Source organism: Mya arenaria, chromosome 8 (genome assembly GCF_026914265.1).
Source record: "Mya arenaria isolate MELC-2E11 chromosome 8, ASM2691426v1".
NCBI classification, from domain to species: Eukaryota; Metazoa; Mollusca; class Bivalvia; order Myida; family Myidae; genus Mya; species Mya arenaria.
Genome location: NC_069129.1, coordinates 65,613,622 through 65,621,506, shown reverse-complemented (window position 1 = coordinate 65,621,506; position 7,885 = coordinate 65,613,622).

Here is a 7,885-nt window from a genome sequence, read left to right as displayed (position 1 = left end):
TGCGTACGGATATGCGATAGCACTTGGTTGTCATGGATATTCGCGCAGTGATCCAGTTAATGTTAATAGTCAAATCGGTATTTTTAAATAGTTCCAAGTAGAATGAAGCATTATTTCTTGAATGGTGCGTGAAAACTGTTTTATGGTGACATTTGAAGCGAGCAATAATTAATCAGCATTCTAAATATTGCCATAAGACAAGATTTCCTTGATGCTACTGACGACAGTCTTCAACAAGGGAGGTAATTACAATGTGGTGACCATTAAAAAGGAGTTCCATACGGGCATTTTATCTTCGCCCGTGGGCAAGATAAGAATATCTAGCATGGTTAAATTGTTGGATGTACTTATCTGAGGTGGGAGAAAAGTAGATCCATTAATTTAACCATGCTAGAAATTCTTATCTTGCCCACGGGCGAAGATAAAATGCCCGTATGGAACTTTTTTTAATGGTCACCACATTGTAATTACCTCCCTTGTTAAAGACTGTCGTCTGTAGCGCATCATGGAAACCTTCAGTGCGTTCAGTAAGGCGAGCGTTTACAAAACGCTCGCAAACGTTTTGTTTTGTATCTCTGTTGCAACGCAGCGCATACACGTTAAGCGGGAAACCAAACAGCAAACGTTCGCCGCAAACATCTTTACTGAACGCGTTGCAGGTCTTGTGGCAATATTTAGAACGCTAGTTAATTATTTCTCGCTTCAAACGTCTCCAGAAAACAGTTTTCACTCTTCTTAGAACTATTTAAAGACCGATCAGAACATTTACATACTCTGAGTCACTGCGCGAATATCCATGACAACCACGAATTATCGCATATCCGTACGCAATTTTTTTCACTAAGCACAAAAGAGTTCCAGCAAAAAAATACATTTTTACATAATTTTGTTTAACTGAGGTGGGAGAAAAAGCATCTACCATAGCCGCTCGTGTAAGATAGGTTTATCCCGACCCTCGCGTAGGGTGTTTTGCGGAAACTCGGTAAACCTCGTTTCAGCAAAACACCCTACGCTCGGGTCGGAATGAACCTTTTGTTCTATTATGAAACAGACTATAGTTCTATTAATACTTGTACCCTTCCTTAACCACTGGACTTCACTTGTAGAATAAACTTAGTAGCAAACTCACGTCTTGTGTTTGTCTTTCACTACTATAAATTGAATACTTGTCAACCAAGACATACAACACCTATCTTACACTCTCGGCCATGGAAGATACTTATAATCTCCTAGCTGGTACATTGTAAGTATAAGTGTGATCTTCACTTTGATGGACACTGTTGAACGTGGTATTGAGAATGGAGACCTTCGCTGCTGCATCACTGTGAGACAGACTCTCAGACTTCAAAAGGGATACCCCACTGCTCTAAAATGTCTATTCCATTACCATCAAATAAGGCTGTTTATGGCTACGTGCGATAAGTGATAACCATGCTAATGATGTTAAGTGTTATACATGTAAGTGTTACCTACAGTACCTAGTTAACATAGTGGCCTATGTTTTGCTGTTATTGTTGTTTTTGCCTTCTGATATAAGTTAATTAACATTTGGCATGAATATTAGCTTATGTACAAAATATACATGGGCGCATTAAGTATGAAAATTGAGAAGAAAGACATGTTTGTTTATATTTGTTGATTACCAGGACACGAAGAGCGGACAAAAAGAAGAAGAGGAAAAAGTACAATTTAAATAGCGGGTAGGTACATGGTCGATCGCAATATCTAGGCAGACGTCATTTTTTTGTTATACGTCCATCGTCTTACGAGTGTAAAACATAACATTTGTTTATTTACATTAAATCTAACTTGTGGACTGTGTATACGTGCCAAGGAAAAGGTATACATTACTGTTTGCAATTTTATATTATTTATATTTTGAATACAACAAACGTTTTCTTTTTACCAGAACTTTTCAGTTTCATTTTCTTGGCAAAATCAGCAAATACATATATGCCTTTGGCCAAACACAAACAATATCATATATGTATAAATGGCCACACAGAAGAACAATGAAACATATTTATATTTTATGAGTATATACAAAACATATGCATATCATTAAATAAAGCAATACATTGCATCAAAACACAACATTTACCAAGGACACCACGACACCACGACTGGTTGATGACGTAGGCAGTGTTGCACATACACTATTATACTTTCAATCTAATCCAGACTGCCGCTTACAAACTTTGAATCATTTTAAGTGTGCATCCGACGGATCTTACTATACTATAATTATGTTGTAGAAGATATTGGTGTTACATTCAAATCTATAATATCAAATAACACCTATAAATCTTGTAACCTATTCTTTAAACTATATTTTTTAATTACTAATTTTTTTTAAGAAAAAAACAAACAAACATATGTCGAGATTTTACCGTCCCCACTTACAAAGGTGGACCGGATAAACCGGTGGCAGACTAATGCCTTACTTGACCAGATTGAGCTGTCGCTTCTTGCTAATCATTTTATTTACAAGGAGTTATTAAGACTAGATTATGTATGTGTAATTAAAACAAAGGTCCATCGAAATGCGATGTTTATAATTTTATGAACAAAACATAGAACAGAACAGAACAGACAATTAATTCGACTTTTACAAGAGTACATCGTCAGAATACATATACACATTGTAGTTATATATATATATATATATTAACATGTCACGTATCTAAACTTAAAACTAAAAAGGGCGACAGGAGTGTAGACAACAGCGACTGGAAGGTTAAGAACGGCGACAGGCCTGTAGACAATGGCGATTGGAAGGGTAAGAACGTCGACAATGGTGTACATAACAAATTTGAAGGGCAAGGACGTCGCCAGGCGTGTTGACAACGGCGATTGAAAGGATAAAACGTCACCAGGCGTGTAGACAACGGCGATCGGATCGGTAAGAACGGCCACAGGAGTGTACACAACGGCGATTGGAAGGGCAAGAACGTCGACAGGAACATACACAACAACCGTTGGAAGGGTAAGAAGTCGACAGGAGTGTACACAACGGTGACTGGAAGGGTAAGAATGACGACAGGAGTGTACACAACGGTGACTGGAAGGGTAAGAACGGCGACAGGATTGTACACAACGGTGACTGGAAGGGTAAGAACGGCGACAGGAGTGTACACAACGGTGATTGGAAGGGTAAGAACGGCGACAGGAGTGTACACAACGGTGACTGAAAGGGTAAGAACGGCGACAGGAGTGTACACAACGGTGACTGGAAGGGTAAGAACGGCAACAGGAGTGTACACAACGGTGACTGGAAGGGTAAGAACGGCGACAGGAATGTACACAACGTCGATTGGAAGGGTAAGAACGGCGACATGAGTGTACACAACGGTGACTGGAAGGGTAAGAACGGCGACAGAAGTGTACACAACGGTGACTGGAAGGGTAAGAACGGCGACAGGAGTGTACACAACGGCGATTGGAAGGGTAAGAACGGCGACAGGAGTGTACACAACGGCGACTGGAAGGGTAAGAACGGCGACAGGAGTGTACACAATAGCGACTGGAAGGGTAAGAACGGCGACAGGCGTGTACACAACGGCGATTGAAAGGACAAGAACGGCGACAGGCGTGTAGACGACGGCGAATGGAATGGTTAGAACGGCGACAGGAGTGCACACAACGGCGATTGGAAGTTCAAGAACGGCGACAGGAGTGTACATAACGACGATTGGAACGGTAAGAACGGCGACAGGAGTGTTAACAACGGCGATTGGAAGGGCAAGAACGGCGACAGGAGTGTACACAACGGTGATTGGAAGAGTAAAACGGCGACATGCGCGTAGATAACTGCGATTTGAAGGGTAAAAACGGCGACAAGAGTGTAGACAACGGCGACCGGAGTGGTTATAAGTTATAACGATGCTGGGCGCTTAATCAACAGCGATGGTATGGGAATTTTAAAAATTCATTTTTGTTTACAAGTTTATTCTACTCGTCGAAGAATCGGAGTCATATCACTTTGCCCATGTCGGCTTGTAGGTCGGAAAACCAACTGGTCATGACCAGCAGGTGAATCAATTTATTTTGATGTCAGTAGTTCACAGTGACCTAGAAAAGGCTTGGGCTTACGGTCCGCAAACTTAGTGGGAAGTGGGTCATGCCCAGCAGATGACCCCTATTACTTTTACGATTAATTCGTCCAAGGTCACGGTGATCTGGAACGAAATAAGATTGTTCGATCGAAAACTAGGTTAGTAGGTCAAAGGTCACAGTCGTGGTTACCTTGAACATAAAAATATCGTCAAAATCGATAACTAGAGTATGCTTAGGCTTACCGTCCTCAAACTAAGGTAGGGATGTTAAAAATGACCAGCAGATGACTCATATTCATTTTGAGGTCAGTAAATCAAAGGTCGCGGTGGCGGTGATCTTGAACACAAAACGCTTCTTAGATGTATATAACTTGAGTATGCTTGATCCTCATACATGTACTTGGCAGGGAGGTTTGTCATAACCAGCAGATGACTCCTTGAGACATGCAGGTTGAAGTCACAGTAACTTTCAACCCAGAAACGGTTTGCAATAAATATAATAAATACTCTTTGACCTACGGTCCTAAGGCTTGGTGGGGAGGCTGGTCATGACCTGAAGATTTGACACTCTTCAGATGTCTAGATCATCAGATAAAAGGTCACCAGATTGACAACAGTCAAGGTTATCTTTCAAAATACATTGTAGGTATACTATATATTATTTATTTTTTAATTTATTTTATTAAAGAACTTTTTAATAACAAAAAAAGTTTAAAGAAATTGGCCGTTGTTTTCTTAGTATTATATATGTATTGGTTACCACTTCAATTCTGGGGGGTGGGGGTGGGGGTGGGGGGGATTTGCAACGTTTCTGGGATAGCTCTTATTCTGCAACATTTACAATTCTAGTCATTACCACAATGACTGTAACTTTCTTTTATCCACAAACTTATTAAAAAATAACTAGATAAGATCCCAAAGATAACAGGTTAAAGTATCATGTTTCATTAACTATACTTGATTTTATAATCCAGTAAATAGTATATTATGAAAATAACTTTCTTTAAAAGTCCAAATGACAAAAAGGAATCATTTTGTAAGATCATACATCATAAAAAATAATTTGATGTGAACAAAAAGCTTGCCACAATAGTTAAATATCAATGACAGTTAAAACAAGAGTTCTTTTATTAACAATTGTTAAAACTAGAGATTGCTTTTTTGAAAAAGCGCATGTCTCCCCCATTGTGTGGTCGTAGGTGAGAAATAATCAATGATGGATCCCAAAATCAATAGGGGCCATCAACTAGTCATGACTAACTGGCATACCAAGTATGAAGTTCCTGGGTGTAAACGTTCTTGAGTTATTGAGCAGAAACCGGTTCTTCACCTCAAGGTCAGTGACCTTGACCTTTGACCAACTGATTGCAAAATCAACTAGACATCATGACCAACCTCACTTCAAAGTTTGGTGAACCTAGATCAAAGCATTCTCCTGATATTGCACGGAAATATTTTTTTACATTAGAGGTCACAGCGACGTTGACCTTTGACCTTGTGACCCCCCAAAATATAGGAGTTTTCTAAACCTCATGATCAACCTCCCTACCAAGTTTGGTGAACCTAGGTCAAACCATTCTCAAGATATTGAGCGGAAATGTTTTTTACATTGGGGGTCGCCGCGACCTTGACCTTTGACCTAGTGACCCCAAAAACAATAGGGATCTTCTACACCTCATGACCAACCTCCCTACCAAGTTTGGTGAACCTAGGTCAAACCGTTCTCAAGATTTTGAGCAGAAATGTTTTTTATATTGGGGGTCGCCGCGACCTTGACCTTTGACCTAGTGACCCCAAAAACAATAGGGATCCTCTACACCTCACGACCAACCTCCCTACCAAGTTTGGTGAACCTAGGTCAAACCATTCTCAAGATATTGAGCGGAAATGTTTTTTACATTGGGGGTCGCCGCGACCTTGACCTTTGACCTAGTGACCCCAAAAACAATAGGGATCCTCTACACCTCACGACCAACCTCCCTACCAAGTTTGGTGAACCTAGGTCAAACCATTCTCAAGATATTGAGCGGAAATGTTTTTACATTGGGGGTCGCCGCGACCTTGACCTTTGACCTAGTGACCCCAAAAACAATAGGGATCCTCTACACCTCACGACCAACCTCCCTACCAAGTTTGGTGAACCTAGGTCAAACCATTCTCAAGATATTGAGCGGAAATGTTTTTTACATTGGGGGTCGCCGCGACCTTGACCTTTGACCTAGTGACCCCAAAAACAATAGGGATCTTCTACACCTCATGACCAACCTCCCTACCAAGTTTGGTGAACCTAGGTCAAACCATTGTCAAGATATTGAGCGGAAATGTTTTTTACATTGGGGGTCGCCGCGACCTTGACCTTTGACCTAGTGACCCCAAAAACAATAGGGATCTTCTACACCTCATGACCAACCTCCCTACCAAGTTTGGTGATCCTAGGTCATGCGGTTTTCCAGTTATCGATCGGAAACGAAGTGTGACGTACGGACGGACTGACGGACTGACGGACTACCGGACTGACGGACAGGGCAAAAACAATATGTCTCCCCCAGAGAGGGGGAGACATAAATATAACTATGACTTATATTGCAAGCATAAGTAAATATTAATACCATTGAGTAGTGTAAGCTTCTTTACATTTTTTTTATTTTTTGTACTTTTAGATTTACAAAATACCTTCTAGTTGTTGCTTCATGTTTGTTTATAAAAATAAGTAAACTAACTCAATTTGAAGTTGAACAAAGTTAAAAAATTGTTGCCAACATAAAACCTCTAAACATGTCCCTATAAAAGGAGAAGTTACATAATTTATACCAAAATGAAAATGGTTATCTTAGCCAGATCTGGTTATAAGGGATATAAGATCATTAAAAAATGATTATAATCAATCCCAGTAGTTGTCACTCATTTACTTGGTGTTACTTGCTTGATATAGTGACAGTGACCATGATAATTATGTATGTGACTGTTAACTTATATTTGGCCATATTGATTCTTTTAAAGAGTTGAACTCTTAATGATCACTCACAAACTATTGGTTCCATTCAATTTTATATATAGAGGACGTGACATGTGTATTACTTGTAACAATAACAAATAATAAAAAAAACATACAATGATACTTCATGTTATATGATGATTTATTTTATATCAATTATTTAAGTTAATAACCAAACTATACCAGGTAACCTATTTGAAAAATATACAACTTATTGGGGTGTTTCAAATAAAAAACAGCATATTCAGAGACCAAAATAACTGAGCAAAAATACTTTCTTTTAAGAAAACAACAACTTACTTTTGTTAAAGCATTTTGAAGATGAATAAATTTGTTATTTTAAGTGGACAGTTAATCAAAAGATCTATCCTAAAACTTGGCAATATACCCTGAGAAATGGATTTTAAGAAAAAAAGGCTTATCAAATGACTTAAAAAATGTAACAGAGTCTCCAGGGGCCCTGTGGCCACATTAATATAACTTTATTAACAATTAAACATAACCTATTGCATCATACAGTCATGATAGTTATACCACCGTAGGTCCGTGGTTATACATGTGTTTTTTTTTAATTACAACTTTTTTCCCCAATCTCTTTTGGAACAGGTCCTGTACCAGTGGGAATATTTAAACAGCAAAAACAGCCAAAAAGGGAAAGATACAAGTCTTGAAACATGCCTAATGCAAAATTTTATTGTACCTGACCTGTCAAAAGCAGGAAAAAAATCTGCAGTATTCATAGATGTTTATTTAAATGGTAACAAATAAAACTATTTCGCAATATTTGAAAAATGTAATTCGAAATATCATTTCATATTTATGAATTATTATTTGA